The sequence below is a fragment of the Delphinapterus leucas genome, chromosome X (genome assembly GCF_059928025.1).
Source record: "Delphinapterus leucas isolate spDelLeu-1000000601 "Yukka" chromosome X, BTC_Dleu_Yukka2, whole genome shotgun sequence".
Classification (NCBI taxonomy): domain Eukaryota; kingdom Metazoa; phylum Chordata; class Mammalia; order Artiodactyla; family Monodontidae; genus Delphinapterus; species Delphinapterus leucas.
The window spans coordinates 83546935-83569340 of NC_143150.1; positions in this window are offsets into that span (position 1 = coordinate 83546935).

Here is a 22406-nt window from a genome sequence, read left to right on the forward strand (position 1 = left end):
CCTAACACAATTAGAGAAAGAACAAAAAGAACCACAGTTAGCAGAAGGAAACAAATCATAAAGATCAGATCAGAAATAAATCAAAAAGAAATGAAGGGAAACAATTGCAGAGATCAATAAATCTAAAAGCTGGTTCTTTGAGAAGATAAATAAAATGGATAAACCGTTAGCCAGACTAATGAAGGAAAAGAGAGAGAAAGCTCAAATTAACAGAGTTAAAAATGAAGGAGAAGTAACAAATGACACTGCAGAAATACAAAGGATCATGAGAGGTTACTACAAGCAATTATATGCCAAAAAAATGGACAAACTGGAGAAATTCTTAGGAAAGCATAAACTTCCGAGATTGAACCAGGAAGAAATAGAAAATATAAGCAGACCAATCCCAAGCACTGAAATTGAGACTTTGATTAAAAGTCTTCCAACATGCAAAAGCCTTGATTAAATGTCTTCCAACAAGCAAAAGCCTAGGATCACATAGATTCACAGGCAAATTCTATCAAGTATTTAGAGAAGAGCTAACACCTATCCTTCTCAAACTCTTCCAAAGTATAGCAGAGGGAGAAACACTCCCAAACTCATTCTATGAGGCCACCATCACTCTGATACGAAAGGCAGACAAAGTTGTGACAAAGAAAGGAAACTACAGACCAATATCACTGATGAACATAGAGGCAAAAATCCTCACAAAATACTAGCAAACAGAATCCAGCAGCACTTTAACAGGATCATACAACATGATCAAGTGGGGTTTATCCGAGGAATGCAAGGATTCTTCAATATATGCAAATGAAACAGTGTGATACACCATATTAACAAAACGAAGTATAAAAAGCATATGATAACCAAAATAGAGGCAGAAAAAGCTTTTGACAAATTTCAACACCCAGTTATGATAAAAACTCTCCAGACATTAGGCATAGAGGGAACTTACCTCAACATAATAAAAGCCATATATGAAAAATCCACAGCCAACATCGTTCTCAATGGAGAAAAACTGAAACCATTTTCTCTAAGATCAGGAACAAGACAAGGTTACCCATATTCACCACTATTATTCAACATAGTTTTGGAAGTTTTCGCCTCAGCAAACAGAGAAGAAAAAGAAATAAAAGGAATCCAAATCAGAAAAGAGGAAGAAAAACTGTCACTGTTTGCAGATGACATGATACTATACATAGAGTATTGCAAAGATGCTACCAGAAAACTACTAGAGCTAATCAGTGAATCTAGTAAAGTAGCAGTATACAAAATTAATGCACTGAAATCTCTGGCATTCCTATACCCTAATGATGAAAAATCTGAAAGAGAAATTAAGGAAACACTCCCATTTACCATTTCAGCGAAAAGAATAAAATTCGTAGGAATAAACCTACCTAAGGAGACAAAAGACGTGGATGAAGAAAACAATAAGACACTGATGAAAGACATAAAGACAATATAAACAGATGGAGAGATAAACCATATTGTTAGATTGGAAGAATCAACTTTGTGAAAATGACTATACTATCCAAAGCAATCTACAGATTCAGTGCAATCCCTATCGAATTACCACTGGCATTTTTCACAGAACTAGGAAAAAAATTTCACAATTTGTATGGAAACACAAAAGACCCTGAAGAGTCAGAGAATCTTGAGAAAGTCAAATTGAGTTGGAGGAATCAGGCTCCTGGTCTTCAGTCTATACTACAAAGTTACAGTAAACAAGGCAGTATGCTGCTGGCACAAAAACAGAAATATAGGTCAATGGAACAGGATAGAAATCTCAGAGGTAATTTCATGCACATATGGTCACCTTATATTTCATAAAAGAGGCAAGAATATACAATGGAGAAAAGACAGCCTCTTTAATAAGTGGTTCTGGGAAACTGGACAGTTTCATGTAAAGGAATGAAATTAGAACACTTCCTAGCACCATACACAAAAATAAACTCAAAATGTATTGAAGACCTAAATGTAAGGCCAGACACTATAAAACTCTTACAGGAAATCAGAGGCAGAACGCTTTTTGACGTAAATCACAGTAAGATCATTTTTGACCCACCTCCTAGAGTAATGGAAATAAAACAAAAATAAACAAATGGGACCTAATGAAACTTCAAAACTTTTGCACACCAAAGGAAACCATAAACGAGACCAAAATACAACCCTCAGAATGAGAGAAAATATTTGCAAATGAAGCAACTGACAAAGTATTAATCTCCAAAATTTACAAGTAGCTCATGCAGCTCAATATCAACAAAACAAACAACCCAATCCAAACATGGGCAGAACACCGAAATAGATATTTCTCCAGAGAAGGTATACAGATTTGCAACAGATACATGAAAGAATGCTCAAGATCATTAATCATGAGAGCAATGCAAATCAAAACTACAATGAGATATCATCTCACACCAGTCAGAATGGCCATCCTTGAGGACGGCTTGAAGATGGCGGAAGAGTAAGACGCGGAGATCGCCTTCCTCCCCACGGATACGCCAGAAATACATCTACACGTGGAACAACTCCTACAGAACACCTACTGAAGGCTGGCAGAAGATCTCAGACCTCCCAAAAGGCAAGAAACTCCCCACATACCTGGGTAGGGCAAAAAAAAAAAAGAAAAAACAGAGACAAAAGAGTAAGGACGGCACCTGCACCAGTGGGAGGGAGCTGTGAAGGAGGAAAAGTTTCCACACACTAGGAAGCCCCTTCGCGGGCGGAGACTGCGGGAGGCGGAGGGGGGAAGATTCGGAACCGCGTAGCAGTGCACAGCGACGGGTGCGGAGGGCAAAGCGGGGAGATTCCCGCACAGAGGATCGGTGCCGACCGGCACTCACCAGCCCGAGAGGCTTGTCTGCTCACCCGCCGGGGCGGGCGGGGCTGCGAGCTGAGGCTCGGGTTTCGGTTTCGGAAGGAGCGCAGGGAGAGGACTGGGGTTGGCGGCTTGAACATAGCCTGAAGGGATTAGTGCACCACGGCTAGCCGGGAGGAAGTCCGGGGGAAAGTCTGCACTTGCCGAAGAGGCGAGAGACTTTTTCTTCCCTCTTTGTTTCCTGGTGCACGAGGAGAGGGGTTTAAGAGCGCTGCTTAAAGGAACTCCAGAGACGGGCGCGAGCCGTGGCTAAAAGCGCGAACCCCAGAGACGGGCGCGAGCCGCGGCTAAAAGCGCAAAGCCCAGAGACGGGCGGGAGATGCTAAGGCTGCTGCTGCCGCCACCAAGGGGCCTGTGTGCGAGCACAGGTCACTCTCCACACCCCTCTTCCGCGGAGCCTGTGCAGCCCGCCACTGCCAGGTTCCCGGGATCCAGGGACAACTTCCCCGGGAGAATGCACGGCGGGCCTCAGGCTGGAGCAACGTCACGGCGGCCTCTGCCGCCGCAGGCCCGCCCCGCACGCAGTGCCCTTCCCTCCCCCCCCCCAACCCCGGCCTGAGTGAGCCGGAGCCCCCGAATCAGCGGCTCCTTTAACCCCGCCCTGTCTGAGCAAAAAACAGACGCCCTCCAGCGACCTACACGCAGAGGCAGGGCCAAATCCAAAGCTGAGCTCCTGTGAGCTGTGAGAACAAAGAAGAGAAAGGGAAATCTCTCCCAGCAGCCTCAGAAACAGCGGATTAAAGCTCCACAATCAACTTGATATACCCTGCATCTGTGGAATACCTGAATAGATAAGGAATGATCCCAAATTGAAGAGGTGGACATTAGGAGCGAGATCTATGATTTTTTTTCCCTTTTCCTCTTTTTGTGAATGGGTACGTGTATGCTTCTGTGCGAGATCTTGTCTGTATAGTCTTGCTTCCACCATTTGTCCTAGGGCTGTATCCGTCCATGGTTTTAAAAAAAATTTTTTTTCTTAATAATTAATTTTAATTGTAATAACTTTATTATACTTTACCTTCGTTCTTTCTTTCTTTCTTTCCTTCCTTCCTTCCCTCCTTTAGATAACGAATCACCCCAAATTGAGGAGGTGGTCTCTGAGAGCAAGACTTATGATTTTTCCCCCTTTACCTCTTTTTGTGAGGGTGTATGTGTATGCTTCTGTGTAAGATTTTCTCTGTATAGCTTTGCTTCCAACATTTGTCCTAAGGTTCTATCTGTCCCTTTTTTTTTCTAAATATTTTTTAATTCAATAACTATATTATACTTTATTTTATTTTTACTGTATCTTCTTTCTTTCTGTCTTTTTTCCTTCTTTCCCTCCTTCCTTCCTTCCTCCCTCCCTCCCTCCCTCCCTCCTTTATTTCCTTCTTCTTTCTTCCTTCCTTCCTTTCCTCCTTTCCTTCTTTCTTTCCTCATACTTCTACTAATTCTCTCTACTTTTTCTCCCTTTTATTCTGAGCCGTGTGGATGAAAGGCTCTTGGTGCTCCAGCCAGGAGTCAGGGCTCTGCCTCTGAGGTAGGAGAGCCAACTTCAGGTCACTGGTCAACAAGAGACCTCCCAGCTCCACATAATATTAAACGGCAGAAATCTCCCAGAGACCTCCGTCTTAACACCAGCACCCAGCTTCACTCAACGACCAGCAAGCCACAGTGCTGGACAACCTATGCCAAACAACTAGCAAAACAGGAACACAACCCCACCCATTAGCAGAGAGGTGACCTAAAATCATAATAAGGCCACAGACACCCCAAAACACACCACCAGACGTGAACCTGCCCACTAGAGAGACAAGATCCAGCCTCATCCACCACAACACAGGCACTAGTCCCCTCCACCAGGAAGCCTACACAACCCACTGAAACAACCTTAGCCACTGGAGACAGACATCAAAAACAACGGGAACTACGAACCTGCAGCCTGCAAAAAGGAGACTTCAAACACAGTAAGATAAGCAAAATGAGAAGACAGAAAAACACACAGCAGGTGAAGGAGAAAGATAAAAATGCACCAGACCTAACAAATGAAGAGGAAATAGGCAGTCTACCTGAAAAAGAATTCAGAATAATGATAGTAAGGATGATCCGAAATCTTGGAAATAGAATGGACAAAATGCAAGAAACAGTTGACAAGGACCTAGAAGAAATAAAGATGAAACAAGCAACGATGAACAATGCAATAAATGAAATTAAAAATACTCTAGAAGGGATCAATAGCAGAATAACTGAGGCAGAAGAACGGATAAGTGACCTGGAAGATAAAGTAGTGGAAATAACTACTGCAGAGCAGAATAAAGAAAAAAGAATGAAAAGAACCGAGGACAGTCTCAGAGACCTCTGGGGCAACATTAAATGCACCAACATTCGAATTATAGGGGTTCCAGAAGAAGAAGAGAAAAAGAAAGGGACTGAGAAAATATTTGAAGAGATTATAGTTGAAAACTTCCCTAATATGGGAAAGGAAATAGTTAATCAAGTCCAGGAAGCACAGAGAGTCCCATACAGGATAAATACAAGGAGAAATACGCCAAGACACATATTAATCAAACTGTCAAAAATTAAATACAAAGAAAGCATATTAAAAGCAGCAAGGGAAAAACAACAAATAACACACAAGGGAATCCCCATAAGGTTAACAGCTGATCTTTCAGCAGAAACCCTACAAGCCAGAAGGGAGTGGCAGGACATACTGAAAGTGATGAAGGAGAAAAACCTGCAACCAAGACTACTCTACCCAGCAAGGATCTCATTCAGATTTGATGGAGAAATTAAAACCTTTACAGACAAGCAAAAGCTGAGAGAGTTCAGCACCACCAAACCAGCTTTACAATAAATGCTAAAGGAACTTCTCTAGACAAGAAACACAAGAGAAGGAAAAGACCTATAATAATGAACCCAAAACAATTTAGAAAATGGGAATAGGAACATACATATTGATAATTACCTTAAATGTAAATGGACTAAATGCTCCCACCAAAAGACACAGATTGGCTGAATGGATACAAAAACAAGACCCTTATATATGCTGTCTACAAGAGACCCACTTCAGACCTAGAGACACATACAGACTGAAAGTAAGGGGATGGAAAAAGATATTCCATGCAAATGGAAACCAAAAGAAAGCTGGAGTAGCAATTCTCATATCAGACAAAATAGACTTTAAAATAAGGACTATTAAAAGAGACAAAGAAGGACACTACATAATGATCAAGGAATCAATCCAAGATGAAGATATAACAATTGTAAATATTTATGCACCCAACATAGGAGCACCTCAGTACATAAGGCAAATACTAACAGACATAAAAGGGGATATCGACAGTAACACATTAATAGTAGGGGACTTTAACACCCCACTTTCACCCATGGACAGATCATACAAAATGAAAATAAATAAGGAAACACAAGCTTTAAATGATACATTAAACAAGATGGACTTAACTGATATTTATAGGACACTCCATCCAAAAACAACAGAATACACATTTTTCTCAAGTGCTCGTGGAACATTCTCCAGGATAGATCATACCATGGGTCACAAATCAAGCCTTGGTAAATTTAAGAAAATTGAAATTGTATCAAGTATCTTTTCTGACCACAACGCCATGAGACTAGATATCAATTACAGGAAAAGATCTGTAAAAAATACAAACACATGGAGGCTAAACAATACACTACTTAATAATGAAGTGATCACTGAAGAAATCAAAGAGGAAATAAAAAAATACCTAGAAACAAATGACAGTGGAGACACAACGACCCAAAACCTATGGGATGCACCAAAAGCAGTTCTAAGGGGGAAGTTTATAGCAATACAAGCCCACCTTAAGAAGCAGAAAACATCTCGAATAAACAACCTAACCTTGCACCTCAAGCAATTAGAGAAAGAAGAACAAAAAAACCCCAAAGCTAGCAGAAGGAAAGAAATCATAAAAATCAGATCAGAAATAAATGAAAAAGAAATGAAGGAAACAATAGCAAAGATCAATAAAACTAAAAGCTGGTTCTTTGAGAAGATAAACAAAATAGATAAACCACTAGCCAGACTCATCAAGAAAAAAAGGGAGAAGACTCAAATCAATAGAATTAGAAATGAAAAAGAAGAAGTAACAACTGACACTGCAGAAATAAAAAAAATCATGAGAGATTACTACAAGCAACTCTATGCCAATAAAATGGACAATCTGGAAGAAATGGACAAATTCTTAGAAACGCACAACCTGCCAAGACTGAATCAGGAAGAAATAGAAAATATGAACAGACCAATCACAAGCACTGAAATTGAAACTGTGATTAAAAATCTTCCAACATACAAAAGCCCAGGACCAGACGGCTTCACAGGTGAATTCTATCAAACGTTTAGAGAAGAGCTAACAGCTGTCCTTCTCAAACTCTTCCAAAATATAGCAGAGGGAGGAACACTCCCAAATTCCTTCTACGAGGCCACCATCACCTTGATACCAAAACCAGACAAGGATGTCACAAAGAAATAAAACTACAGGCCAATATCACTGATGATCATAGATGCAAAAATCCTCAACAAAATACTAGCAAACAGAATCCAACAGCACATTAAAAGGATCATACACCATGATCAAGTGGGGTTTATTCCAGGAATGCAAGGATTCTTCAATATATGCAAATCTATGAATGTGATAAACCATTTTAACAAACTGAAGGAGAAAAACCATATGATCATCTCAATAGATGCAGAGAAAGCTTTCGACAAAATTCAACACCGATTTATGATAAAAACCCTGCAGAAAGTAGGCATAGAGGGAACTTTCCTCAACATAATAAAGGCCATATATGACAAACCCACAGCAAACATCATCCTCAATGATGAAAAACTGAAAGCATTTCCACTAAGATCAGGAACAAGACAAGGTTGCCCACTCTCACCACTCTTATTCAACATAGTTTTGGAAGTTTTAGCCACAGCAATCAGAGAAGAAAAGGAAATAAAAGGAATCCAAATCGGAAAAGAAGAAGTAAAGCTGTCACTGTTTGCAGATGACATGATTCTATACATAGAGAATCCTAAAGATGCTACCAGAAAACTACTAGAGCTAATCAATGAATTTGGTAAAGTAGCAGGATACAAAATTAATGCACAGAAATCTCTGGCATTCCTATACACTAATGATGAAAAATCTGAAAGTGAAATCAAGAAAACACTCCCATTTACCATTGCAACAAAAAGAATAAAATATCTAGGAATAAACCTACCTAAGGAGACAAAAGACCTGTATGCAGAAAATTATAAGACACTGATGAAAGAAATTAAAGATGATACAAATAGATGGAGAGATATACCATGTTCTTATATTGGAAGAATCAACATTGTGAAAATGACTCTACTACCCAAAGCAATCTACAGATTCAATGCAATCCCTGTCAAACTACCACTGGCATTTTTCACAGAACTAGAACAAAAAATTTCACAATTTGTATGGAAACACAAAAGACCCCGAATAGCCAAACAATCTTGAGAACAAAAAAAGGAGCTGGAGGAGTCAGGCTCCCTGACTTCAGACTATACTACAAAGCTACAGTAATGAAGACAGTATTGTACTGGCACAGAAACAGAAAGATAGATCAATGGAACAGGATAGAAAGCCCAGAGATAAACCCACGCACATATGGACACCTTATCTTTGATAAAGGTGGCAGGAATGTACAGTGGAGAAAGGACAGCCTCTTCAATTAATGGTGCTGGGAAAACTGGACAGGTACATGTAAAAGTATGAGATTAGATCACTCCCTAACACCATACACAAAAATAAGCTCAAAATGAATTAAAGACCTAAATGTAAGGCCAGAAACTATCAAACTCTTAGAGGAAAACATAGGCAAGACACTCTATGACATAAATCACAGCAAGATCCTTTCTGACCCACCTCCTAGAGTAATGGAAATAAAAACAAAAATAAACAAATGGGACCTAATGAAACTTCAAAGCTTTTGCACAGCAAAGGAAACCATAAACAAGACCAAAAGACAACCCTCAGAATGGGAGAAAATATTTGCAAATGAAGCAACTGACAAAGGATTAATCTCCAAAATTTACAAGCAGCTCATGCAGCTCAATAACAAAAAAACAAACAACCCAATCCAAAAATGGGCAGAAGACCTAAATAGACATTTCTCCAAAGAAGATATACAGAATGCCAACAAACACATGAAAGAATGCTCAACATCATTAATCATTAGAGAAATGCAAATCAAAACTACAATGAGATATCATCTCACACCAGTCAGAATGGCCATCATCAAAAAATCTAGAAACAATAAATGCTGGAGAGGTTGTGGAGAAAGGGGAACCCTCTTGCACTGTTGGTGGGAATGTGAATTGGTACAGCCACTATGGAGAACAGTATGGAGGTTCCTTAAAAAACTAAAAATAGAACTACCATACAACCCAGCAATCCCACTACTGGGCATACACCCTGAGAAAACCATAATTCAAAAAGAGTCATGTACCAAAATGTCAATTGCAGCTCTATTTATAATAGCCAGGAGATGGAAGAAACCTAAATGTCCTTCAACAGATGAATGGATAAAGATGGTGTGGCACATATATACAATGGGATATTACTCAGCCAAAAAGGAAACAAATCGAGTCATTTGTAGTGAGGTGGATGAACCTAGCGTCTGTCATACAGAGTGAAGTAAGTCAGAAAGAGAAAAACAAATACCATATGTTGACACATATATATGGAATCTAAAAAAAAACCCAACAACAATGGTTCTGAAGTACCTAGGGTTTGGCCAGGAATAAAGACACAGACATAGATAATAGACTTGAGGACATGGGGAGGGGGAAGTGTAAGCTGGGACGTAGTAAGAGAGTGACATGGACATATATACACTACCAAATGTAAAGTAGGTAGCTAGTGGGAAGCAGCTACATAGCACTGGGAGATCAGACAGTTGCTGGGAGATCAGACAGTTGCTTAGAGACCATCTAGAGTGGTGGGATAAGGAAAGTGGGAAGGAGACTCAAGAGGGAGGTTATAAGTGGATATATGTATCCATATAGCTGATTCATTTTGTTATACAGCAGAAACTAACACAACATTGCAAAGCAATTATACTCCATTAAAGATGTTTAAAAAATAAAAACAAATCTATAATAGATATGTACATAATAAAGAAAAGGAATACCAACATAACACTAAACATAGTCATCAAATCACAAGAGAAGAGAACAAAAGAGGAAAGGAAAAAAAACCTAAAAAAAATCTAGAAAAGTTAATAAAATGGAAATAAGAATATATATATTATACATATTTTAAAAATATACATATTAATTGCCTTATATATAAATGGATTAAATGCTCCCACTGAAAGTCATAGACCGGATGAATGGGTACAAATCCACAATCCATATATATTATTTCTCCAACAGACCCACTTCTAATGTAGATACACATACAGACTGAAAGTTAAGGGATGGAATAATGTATTCCATGCAAATGAAAATCAAAAGAAAGCTGGAGTAGCAATATTCATATCACACAAAATAGACTTTAAAATGCAGACTGTTGCAAGAGACAAAGATGGATACTACATAATGATCAAGTGATCAACTCAAGAAGAAGATATAACAATTGTTAATATATATGCACCCAACATAGGAATACCTCAATATATAAGGCAAATATTAACAGACATAAAAGAAGAAATTGACAGTAACACAATAATAATGGGAGACCTTGACACCCTGCTTACATCAATGGACAGATCATCTAGACAGAAATCAATAAGGAAACACAAGACAGAAATCAATAAGGAAACACAGGACTTTAATGACATATTAGACCGGAAGGATTTGGTTGATGTTTATAGAGCATTCCATCCAAAAACTGCATACACACATTCTTTTCAAGGGTACATGGATCATTCTTCAGGATAGATCACAGTCTGGGAGACAAAGCAAGCTTCAGTAAATTTAAGAAAATGTGAAATCATATCAGGCATGTTTTCCATCCACAACACTACGAGACTAAAAATCAAATAGAAGAAAAATACTGCAAAAAACACAAACACGTGGAGGCCAAACAATATGCTACTAAATGACCAATGGATCACTGAAGTAATCACAGAGGAAATACAAAATATCTACAGACAAATGAAAACAAAAAACGCAATGACCCTAAACCTATGGGAGACACAAAAGTAGTTCTATGAGGGAAGTTTATCGTGATACAAGCTTACATCAGGAAACAAGAAAAATCTCAAGTAAACAACCTAAGTTTACACCTAAAGCAACTAGAGAAAGAACAAACAAAACCAAACATTACTAGAAGGAAAGAAATCATAAAGATCAGAGCAGTAATAAATGAAATAGAGACTAAGAAAACAATAGAAAAGATAAATGAGGGCTTCCCTTGTGGCACAGTGGTTGAGAGTCCGCCTGCTGATATAGGGGACACGGGTTCGTGCCCCGGTCCGGGAGGATCCCACATGCCGTGGAGCGGCTGGGCCCATGAGCCATGGCCGCTGAGCCTGCGCTTCCGGAGCCTGTGTTTCGCAACAGGAGAGAGGCCACAACAGTGAGAGGCCCCCGTAAGGCAAAATAAATAAATAAATAAATAAATAAATTAATGAAACTAAAATCTGGTTCTTTGAAAAGATAAACAAAATTGATAAAGCTTTAGCCATATGCATCAAGAAAACAATGGAAGGGGCCCCGATCTATAAAATTAGAATAAAAAGTGAGTTACAATGAACACCACAGAAATAAAAAGGATCATAAGAGACTACTACAAGAAACTATATGCCAATAAAATGGACAACCTAGAAGAAATGGGTAAATTCTTAGAAAAGTGCAATCTTCCATGACAGAAGCAGGAAAAAAAGAAAATATAAACAGATCAATTAGAAGTACTGAAATTAAATCTGTGATTTAAAAAATGCCAGCAAACAAAAGTACAGGACTCGAAGACTTCATAGGCAAATTCTACCAAACCTTTAGAAAAGAGTTAACACCTATTCTTTTTTGTTTTTTACTCAATAAATGATTTTATTATTGTGCTGTATGTAAACTATAAGCTTGTGTCTTATTCACTCAGAACAGCTTTAGTACCTGGTTTGTGCAGAAAATGTAATATATGCTCAAAATAACCCCACTTGCTGAATGAATGGATGGTTAGAAGAAATGTGTTATTCCCACACCACCTTTTCCCTCGTTTTTAAAGGGGTTTAATTCTATTTCAAAGCAGAATTGAGTCTTCCTTTGAACTAAGTTGTCTATCAAAAGCTTCATATATACCCACTCATTTAATTTTCATAACTACTCTAAGACGTGGTTGTCATTCTTATTTTATAGGTAAGAAAATGATGTCATAGCCATAGCAATAATAAAGAGCAGAACTCTGACTCAAATTCAGGACTGGCTTACTCCAAAGGTGTTCAATATTTGTCACTAGAAAAATAAACCTTTCCTCAGGTTGTATCCTGAAGAGAAGGATGGACGCATATGTGGGTGGCAAATCATGCCTGTATGGGTGGCATTTTAAAGCTTCTCCTGGGTGTCTGTGTAGCTGAGGGTAGTTATGAAGTGGTCTGTGGCTCATTATTGAACCCGTTTCCTCATGGGTTTAGACTGTGAATCTTTGAGATGATGTTTATTCACGGCATAGGTTTGGGTGTACATGTATATGTATATACCTGCTGGATACCTGGCTTGTAAGCAAGCCCAACTGTAGCTCACGTTGATGGAGCAGCTGCACACAGAACTTTTAGAGAAGGACTGGAAAACCCTAAATGCACTTCTCAATAGGAGCATGTTTGCAGGACCATCTATCTAATCATAGATTCCAGGAGTTCCAGGTCATGATGAAAAGCAGTGACCCTGTGGCCATGGCAGGCTGGGTGCAGTGCCAGGGCTGAGATTTAGAGAATAACAGGGTGTTGGCCAACCTAGGAGCAAATAAGACACGCTTTGCTCTAAACATACTGGGGATGTATCTTAGGAGCATGCTAGAAGGTAAGGGGCTGATTAGTATTTTATTGACACTAAAAGTAATTTCAAACCTGTCTTTAGCATTCATACAGCTAGGATTGGAAAGACAAATTGTTACTGTTTGGGAATGACTGGGAGGCTCATCCCCCAGAATCCTTCGATTAATGAACCAAGACAATCATATACCAGCCGCCCTGCCTTCTTCCATCTTCCCGTGAGATCAACCCAGTCTATCCAGTGTTGTTTGGCTGGTGGATGGCTTTGGCTATGAGTAAGGACACTTTTATGAAAATCAGGTTAGAAAATGTTTTCAGTGATTATAATGAGCTAACTGGAGATAGAGCAAAAAGGGGGTTCAGAGAAAGAGGTGCAAGAAGACACCCAGACTGGGGGAAGATGGTAGGCAATGTCCCTACTGTGAATACTGAGACCTACAGTGATTGGTGAGGAGAGCAGCTGAGTTAGGTCAGGGATAAATGAGTCTGCTAGTGGGATAATCCATAGCCTGGAACTTGAGTGTAGGGATTGCTGAGGGCATGCTGGTATCAAATCCTCAACTCTAGCAACAATTACTGATTTCTTTATAAACTTCCTGCCCCCAAAACACACCCTGGTGCTGGGTGACAGCCAGGAGGGGACAAAGCCTATGGATGGAAGACGGATACTCTAAATATAGCCAATATTGGCAACATCGTAAGGTAAAAAAATAACAAAAATAAACAACACCTCTCTCAAAGAAGACAGCCAGGGTTAAATAATAGCATACCTAATAGCTAACTGAATAAGGAAAAGTGTACTTCATCTTCCCAGTCCATATTTCAAAATGTTCTTTTGCAATTAGTATCTGTGAGAGATAAGTTATCTCAACCTTCTAAATAAACTATCAATTATTAACTGAAACATGGATCCCAGTACTTTATGAGTTATTGTAGTAGTGGTGTCTCTGCAGGTTGACTTTTCCTTCTGCTGACACAAATAACTCCCACATCTTTCTGTTGTCCAGGGAAATCTTACTTCTTCAAATTCTGCCCTACATAACTGGTGTACACATCATCTACCATACTTACCTGATTTTGTCAGATTTCAATATAAGATGTCAATGATTAGTGAGTCCTGTGGAAAAATGGGGTCGTTCCAAGCGTGGAGCCCACAGCACACAAACACTGTTCTTCACCTTGTAAAATGGTTGGCTATCCTGGTTTCAGGTTTTGCTTCAATGATAGTTTACGTTGCTGGACTTTTCCAACTTTAGAGGGGGGGAAATAGGATGCATATGCAGAACCAGCATATCTACAGTATTCACATAGACAAGGATCCAAAAGTGAGGGCCTTCGTGTGTAGGACAGGGTAACCTAAACAGAAACATGGAACCAGGATAGCCAAAAGTTTTGCAATGTGAAGAACAGTCCCATTGTTCCTCGGGATTCACCAATCACTGAAATGTGATAGAAACAGGTAAGTGTGGTTATACAAAAACTTTAATTGGCAATTATACTGTTTCAAGACAGCAACATAAACTGAAACTGAAATTACTGGTAGTTTACTGGATTTGTCAAATCAGTCATTTCCTTAAAAGTTGAAATGAAAAGGAGACTTCCTTTGCCTTGTCAATATAACTATTCTACACTGAGTGTAGTAAAAAGCACAGAGAATGAAGCATAAACATGTTTATGCCAAAACTGAAGTCTGACATTCTCTTCATTAGAATTCATCTTTTCTTTGTACTTCAGGATCAGTTAGGTAGGTTCATGGTTTGATTGTTAAGGTGAAGGGGGATTGAAAGAGATGTACTTTCTCAATCTTCACTTGAAAGTCAACTTTAGTGTAATGATACTTGATAGATTTTGTTTTTGGTTGAGGGATTTTTGTTTCTCAAAACCAATCCATGGGGGAAAAAATGAAGTACAACTTTCTTTATGCAAGAACTTCTGAATGCACCATTCACTTTCAAAATTCCAGAGACTCAGGATCAAGAAGGAACAAGGTATCTGACAGGTCAATTTTGCACTCTGAGAATTTGCTGCCCTCTTCGTCAGTGGAAATGTGACTTGAAAAAACTGTACAGTGCCCCACTTTCAAATTCCTTATCTTTTTTGAGCCACTTCTTTCTGTTTATATAACTTCAGGGTTGGAATGCATTTGGCTAATTAAGGAAAGGGGAAAAGTGACTGATGGAAATATAGAGACTACCAGTATGGCTGGATTTAAAATTTTACTCTGTACTAATCCTTGACTCACCATTGTACTGCATCAGAGAGTGACTGGAGTAATCCTTTGGTAGTTATTAGATGGCTGGAAAAGACCGACATCCTCTGGGCATGTTTAGTACTACAACTGCTTCTCCCCCAAGGTGCCCCAGTTTGTACACGTCCTAGGGACTACCCTGGATACAGGGCAGGGTGTGTATACTATGTGTGGATTTTATTTTAGTTTTTGGAATATTTAAATTGCAGTATAGTTGATGTACAAATTTTCAGGCGTACATCAAGTGATTCAGCTATATATATATATATATATATATATATATATATACATATATATATATACTTTCTCCGATTCTTTTCCATTAAATGTTACAACAAGATATTGAATATAGTTCCCTGTGCTATACAGTAGGTCCTTGTTATTACTTTTATACATAGTAGGCTGTATCTGCTAATCCCAGATTCCTATTTTATCCCCCCCATTTCTCCTTTGGTAAACATTGAGTGTTTTCTAAGTATGTGAGTTTGTGTTTTGTAAATAAGTTCATTTATATCATCTTTTTAGATTCCACATATAAGTGATATCATATGATACTTGTCTTTCTCTGTTGACTTACTTAGTATGATGATCTATGGCAATCCATTTTACTGCAGATGGCATTATTTAATTTTTTTAAACATCTTTATTGGAGTATAATTGCTTTAAAATGGTGTTTTAGTTTCTGCTTTATAACAAAGTGAATCAGCTATACATATACATATATCCCCATATATCCTCCCTCTTGCGTCTCCCTCCCACCTTCCATATCCCACCCTTCTAGGTGGGTACAAAGCACTAAGCTGATCCCCCTGTGCTATGCAGCTGCTTCCCACTAGCTACCTATTTTACATTTGGTAGTGTATATATGTCAATGCTACTCTCTCACTTCGCCCCAGCTTACCCTTCTCCCTCCCCGTGTTCTGAAGTCCATTCTCTATGTCTCAGTCTTTATTCCTGTCCTGCCCCTAAGTTCTTCAGAGCCATTTTTTAAAGGTTCAATATATATGTGTTAGCATACGGTATTTTTTTTCTCTTTCTGACTTACTTCATTCTGTATGACAGACTCTAGGTCCATCCACCTCACTACAAACAACTCAATTTCGTTTCTTTTTATGGCTGAGTAATATTCCATTGTATATATACCATGTCTTCTTTATCCATTCATCTGCTGATGGACATTTAGGTCTGGATTTTTAAAATTAATTTTTATTGGAGTATACATGCATTACAATATAAGTTGTGTTAGTTTCTGCTGTAGAGCAAAGTGAATCAGCTATATGTATACATAATCCTCCTTTTTTGGATTTCCTTCCAATTTAGGTCATTACAGAGCATTGAGTAGAGTTCCCTGTGCTATACAGTAGGTTCTCATTAGACATCTATTTTATACATAGTAGTGTATATGTGTGTTATCATAAGGTATTTGTTTTTCTCTTTCTGACTTCACTCTGTATTACAGATCTAGGTCCAACCACCTAACTACAAATAACTCAATTTTGTTTCTTTATATGGCTGAGTAATATTCCATTGTATATATGTGCCACATCTTCTTTATCCATTCATCTGTCGATGGACACTTAGGTTGCTTCCATGTCCTGGCTATTGGAAATAGAGCTGTAATGAACATTGTGGTACATGACTATTTTTGAATTATGGTTTTCTCAGTATATATGCCCAGTAGTGGGATTGCTGGCTCATATGGTAGTTCTATTTTTAGTTTTCTAAGGAACCTCCATAGTGTTCTCCATAGTGGCTGTATCAATTTAAATTCCCACCAACAGTGCAAGAGGGTTCTCTTTTCTCCACACCCTCTCCAGAATTTATCGTTTGTAGATTTTTTCATGATGACCATTCTGGCTGGTGTGAGGTGAGACTTAATTGTAGTTTTGATTAGAATTTCTTTAATTATTAGTGATGTTGAGCATTCTTTCATGTGTTTGTTGGCAATTTGTATATCTTCTTTGGAAAAATCTCTATTTAGGTCTTCTGCCCATTTTTGGATTGGGTTGTTTGTTTGTTTTTGATATTGAGCTGCATGAGCTGCTTGTTAATTTTGGAGATTAATCCTTTGTCCTTTACTTAATGTGCAAATTTCTCGCATTCTGAGGGCTGTCTTTTCATCTTACTTATGGTTTCCTTTGCTGTGCAAAAGCTTTTAAGTTTCATTAGGTCCCATTTATTTACTTTTATTTATTTTTTCCATTTCTCTAGGAGATGGGTCAAAAAGGATCTTGCTGTGATTTATGTCATAGAGTGTTCTGCCTATGTTTTCCAGTAAGAGTTTTATAGTTTATATATGTCTGTCTGGCCTTACATTTAGGTCTTTAATCCATTTTGAGTTTATTTTTGTGTATGGTGTTAGGGAGTGTACTAATTTCATTCTTTTACACGTAGCTTTCCAGGTTTTCCAGCACCAATTTTTGAAGAGGCTGTCTTCTGTCCATTGTATATTCTTGCCTCTTTTATCAAACATAAGATGACCATATGTGCATAGATTAATCTCTGGGACTTCTATCCTGTTCCATTGATACATATTTCTGTTCTTGTGCCAGTACCATAATGTCTAGATTACTCTAGCTTTGTAGAATAGTTTAAAGTCAGGGAGTCTGATTCCTCCAACTCTGTTTTTCTTTCTCAAGAATGCTTTGGCTATTTGGGATCTTTTGTGTTTCCATAAAAATTGTGATATTTTTGGCTGTAGTTTTGTGAAAAATGCCATTGGTAGTTTGCAAAAAGGGACAGTTTTACTTCTTTTTTTCCAATTTGGATTCCTTTTATTTCTTTTTCTTCTCTCATGACTGTAGCTAAAACTTCCAGAACTATGTGGAATAGTACTGGTGAGAGTGGACAACCTTGCCTTGTTCCTGATCTTAGAGGAAATGGTTTCAGTTTTTCACCATTGAGAATGATGCTGGCTGTGGGTTTGTCACATAAAGCCTTTGTTATGTTGAGGTAAGTTCCCTCTATGCCTACTTTCTGGAGGGTTTTTTTCATAAGTGGGTGTTGAATTTTGTAAAAAGATTTTTCTGCATCTATTGATATAATCATTTGTTTTTTATCCTTCAATTTGTTGATATGGTGTATCACATTGATTGATTTGCATATATTGAAGAATCCTTGCATTTCTGGGATAAACCCCACTTCATCATGATGTATGACTCTTTACATGTGCTGTTGGGTTCTGTTTGCTAGTATTTTGTTGAGGATTTTGGCATCTATGTTCATCACTGATATTGACCTGTAGTCTTCTTTCTTTGTGACATCTTTGTCCAGTTTTGGCATCAGGGTGATGGTGGCCTTGTAGAATGAGCTTGGGAGTGTTCCTTCCTCTGCTATATTTTGGAAGAGTTTGAGAAGTATAAGTGTTAGCACTTTCTCTAAATGTTTGATAGAATTCGCCTGTGCAGGCATCTGGTCCCGGGCTTTTGTTTGTTTGGAGATTTTTAATCACATTCATAATTTCAGTGCCTGTGATTGGTCTGTTTATATTTTCTATTTCTTCCTGGTTCAGTCTCAGAAGGTTGTGCTTTTCTAAGAATTTGTCCATTTCTTCCAGGTTGTCCATTTTATTGGCATACAGTTACTTGTAGTAATCTCTCATGATCTTTTGTATTTCTGCACTGTCAGTTTTTAGTTCTCCTTTTTCATTTCTACTTCTGTTGATTTGAGTGTTCTCCCTTTTTTTCTTGAAGAGTCTGGCTAATGGTTTATCAATTTTGTTTATCTTCTCAAAGACCAGCTTTCAGTTTTATTGATCTTTCCTATTGTTTCCCTCAATTCTTTTTTGTATACTTCTGATCTGATCTTTATGATTTCTTTCATTCTGCAAACTTTGGGTTTTTTTTTTGTTCTTTCTCTAATTGCTTTAGGTGTTAGGTTAGGTTGCTAGTTTGAGATGCTTCTTGTTTCTTGAGGTAGGATTATATTGCTATAAACTTCCATCTTAGTAATGGTTTTGCTGCATCCCATAGGTTTTGAGTCATCGTCTTTTCATTGTCATTTTTTCTAGGTATTGTTTGATTTCCTCTTTGATTTTTCAGTGATCTCTTCATTATTAAGTAGTGTATTGTTTAGCCTCCATGTGTTTATATTTTTTACAGATTTTTTTCCTGTAATTGACATCTAGTCTCATAGCACTGTGTTCAGAAAAGATACTTGATACGATTTCATGGTTAAATGGTTAAATTTACCAAGGGTTTATTTGTGACCCAAGACGTGATGTATCTTGGAGAATTTTCCATGAGCACTTGGGAAGAAAGTGTATTCTGTTGTTTTTGGATGGAATGTCCTATAAATATGAATTAAGTCCATCTTGTTTCATGTGTCATTTAAAGCTTGTATTTCCCTACTTATTTTCATTTTGGATGATGTGTCCATTGGTGAAAGTGGGGTGTTAAAGTCCCCTACTATGATTGTGTTACTGTCCATTACCCCTTTAATAACTGTTAGCACTTGCCTTATGTATTGAGGTGCTCCTATGTTGGGTGCATAAATATTTACAATTGTTATATCTTCTTCTTGGATTGATCCCTTGATGATTATGTAGTTTCCTCTTTTGTCTCTTATAAGAGTCTTTATTTTAAAGGGTATTTTTTCTGATATGAGAATTTCTACTCCAGATTTCTTTTGATTTCCATTTGCATATAATATTTTTTGCTATCCCCTCACTTTCAGTCTGTATGTGTCCCTAGGTCTGAAGTGGGTCTCTTGTCGACAGCATACATACACGTCTTGTTTTTGTATCCATTCAGCCTGTCTATGTCTTTTGGTTGAAGCAGTTAATCCATTTACATTTAAGGTGATTATCGATATTTATGTTCCTATTACCATTTACTTACTTCTTTTGGGTTTGTTATTGCAGGTCTTTTCCTTCTCTTGTGTTTCCTGCCTAGAGAAGTTCTTTTAGCATTTGTTGTAAAGCTGGTTTGGTGGTGCTGAATTCTCTTAGCTTATGCTTGTCTGTAAAGTTTTTAATTTCTACTTCAAATCTGAATGAGATCCTTGCTGCGTAGAGTAATCTTGGTTGGAGGTTTTTCCACTTCTTCACCCTAAATATGTCCTGCCAGTCCCTTGTGTCTTGCAGAGTTTCTGCTGAAAGATCAGCTGTTAACCTTATGGGGAGTCCCTTGTATATTATTTGTTTTTTATCCCTTGCTGCTTTTAATATATTTTCTTTGTATTTAATTTTGATAGTTTTATTAATATGTGTCTTAACATGTTTGTCCTTGGATTTATGCTGTATGGGACTCTCTGTGCTTCCTGGACTTAACTATTTCCTTTCCCATATTAGGGAAGTTTTCAACTATAATCTCTTCAAATATTTTCTCAGTCCCTTTCTTTTTCTCTTCTTCTTCTTGGACCCTTATAATTCGAACGTTGGTGCGTTTATTGTTGTCCCCGATGTCTCTGAGACTGTCCTCAAATCTTTTCATCCTTTTTTTCTTTATTCTGCTCTACAGTAGTTATTTCCACTATTTTATCTTCCAGGTCACTTATCTGTTCTTCTGCCTCAGTTATTCTGTTATTGATTCCTTCTAGAGAATTTTTAATTTCATTTATTGTGTTGTTCGTCATTGTTTGTTTGCTCTTAAGTTCTTCTAGGTCCTTGTTAAACGTTTCTTGTATTTTCTCCATTCTATTTCCACGATTTTGGATCATCTTTACTATCATTACTCTGAATTCTGTTTCAGGTAGGCTGCCTATTTACTCTTCATCTGTTTCATCTGGTGCATTTTTACCTTTCTCCTTCATCTGCTGTGTGTTTCTCTGTCTTCTCATTTTTTTGACTAACTGTCTTTGGGGTCTCCTTTTTACAGGCTGCATATTCGTATTTCCCGTTGTTTTTGGTTAATGTCCCCAGTGGCTAAGGTTGGTTCAATGGGTTATGTAGCCTTCTTTGTCGAGGGGACTAGTGCCTATGTTATGGTGGATGAGGCTGGATCTTCTCTTTCTCATGGGCAGACCCATGTCTGGTGGTGTGTTTTGGGGTGTCTGTGACCTTATTATGATTTTAAGCACCCTCTCTACCAATGGTGGGTTGTGTTCCTGTCTTCCTAGTTGTTTGGCATAGGATGTCCAGCACTGTAGCTTGCTGGTCATTGAGTGGAGCTGTGTTGAAACATTGAGATAGAGATCTCTGGGAGAGTTATTGCCATTTGATATTATCTGGAGCCGGGAGGTCCATGGTGGACCAATGTCCTGAACTCGGATCTCCCACATCTGAGGCACAGGCCTGACAGCTGGCAGGAGCAGCAAGACCCTGTCAGCCACACGGCTAAGAAGAAAAGGGATAAAAAAAGAGAGAAAAAGTAAAGTTATTAAAATAAAAAGTAAAAAATACATATTAAAAATAAAAGATAAAAAGTAATAAGAAAGAAAAAAACACAAGAAAGAAAGCAAGAAGAGAGCAACAAAACCAAAAAAAAAAAAAAATCCAGCAATGATAACAAGTGTTAAAAACTATACTAGAAAAAAGATAAAAAGAAAAATCGGACAGACAGAAACCTAGGATAAATTGTAAAAGCAAAGCTATAGAGACCAATCACACAAAGAAGCATATACATACACACTCACAAAAAGTGAAAAAGGAAAAAAATATATATCATTGCTCCCAAAGTCCACTGCCTCAATTTTGTGATGATTTGTTGTCTATTCATGTATTCCACAGATGTAAGGCACATCAAGTTGGTTTTGGAGGTTTAATCCGCTGCTCCTGAAGCTGCTGGGACAGATTTCCCTTTCTCTTCTTTGTTAGCACAGCTCCTGGATTCAGCTTTGGATTTGGCCCCGTCTCTGGTGTTTGTCGCCTGAAGGCGTCTGCTCTTCGCTCAGACAGGACGGGGTTAAAGTAGCAGCTGATTAGGGAGCTGTGGTTCACTCAGGCTGGTGGGAGGGAGGGGTACGGAATGAAGGGCGAGCCTGTGGCAACAGAGGCCAGGTGACATTGCAACATGCTGAGGCACGCCATGTGTTCTCCCAGGGAAGTTGTCCCTGGCACTGGAACCTGGCAGTGGTGGGCTGCCCAGTCTCCCGAAAGGGGAGGTGTGGATCGTGACCTATGCTTGCACACAGGTTTCTTGGTGGCTGCAGCAGCAGCCTTAGCATTTCATTTCCTTCTCTGGTGTCCGCGCTGATAGCCGGCAGCTTGCGCCCATCTCAGGAGCTCGTTTAGGCAGTGCTCTGAATCCCCTGTCTTCGTGCACCCTGAAACAGTGGTTTCTTGCCTCAGGCAGGTCAGGACTTTTTCCAAGACTCCTTCCCAGCTAGCTGTGGTGCACTAGCCCCCTTCAGGCTGTGTTCACGCAGCCAATCCCAGTCTTCTACCTGGGATCTGAC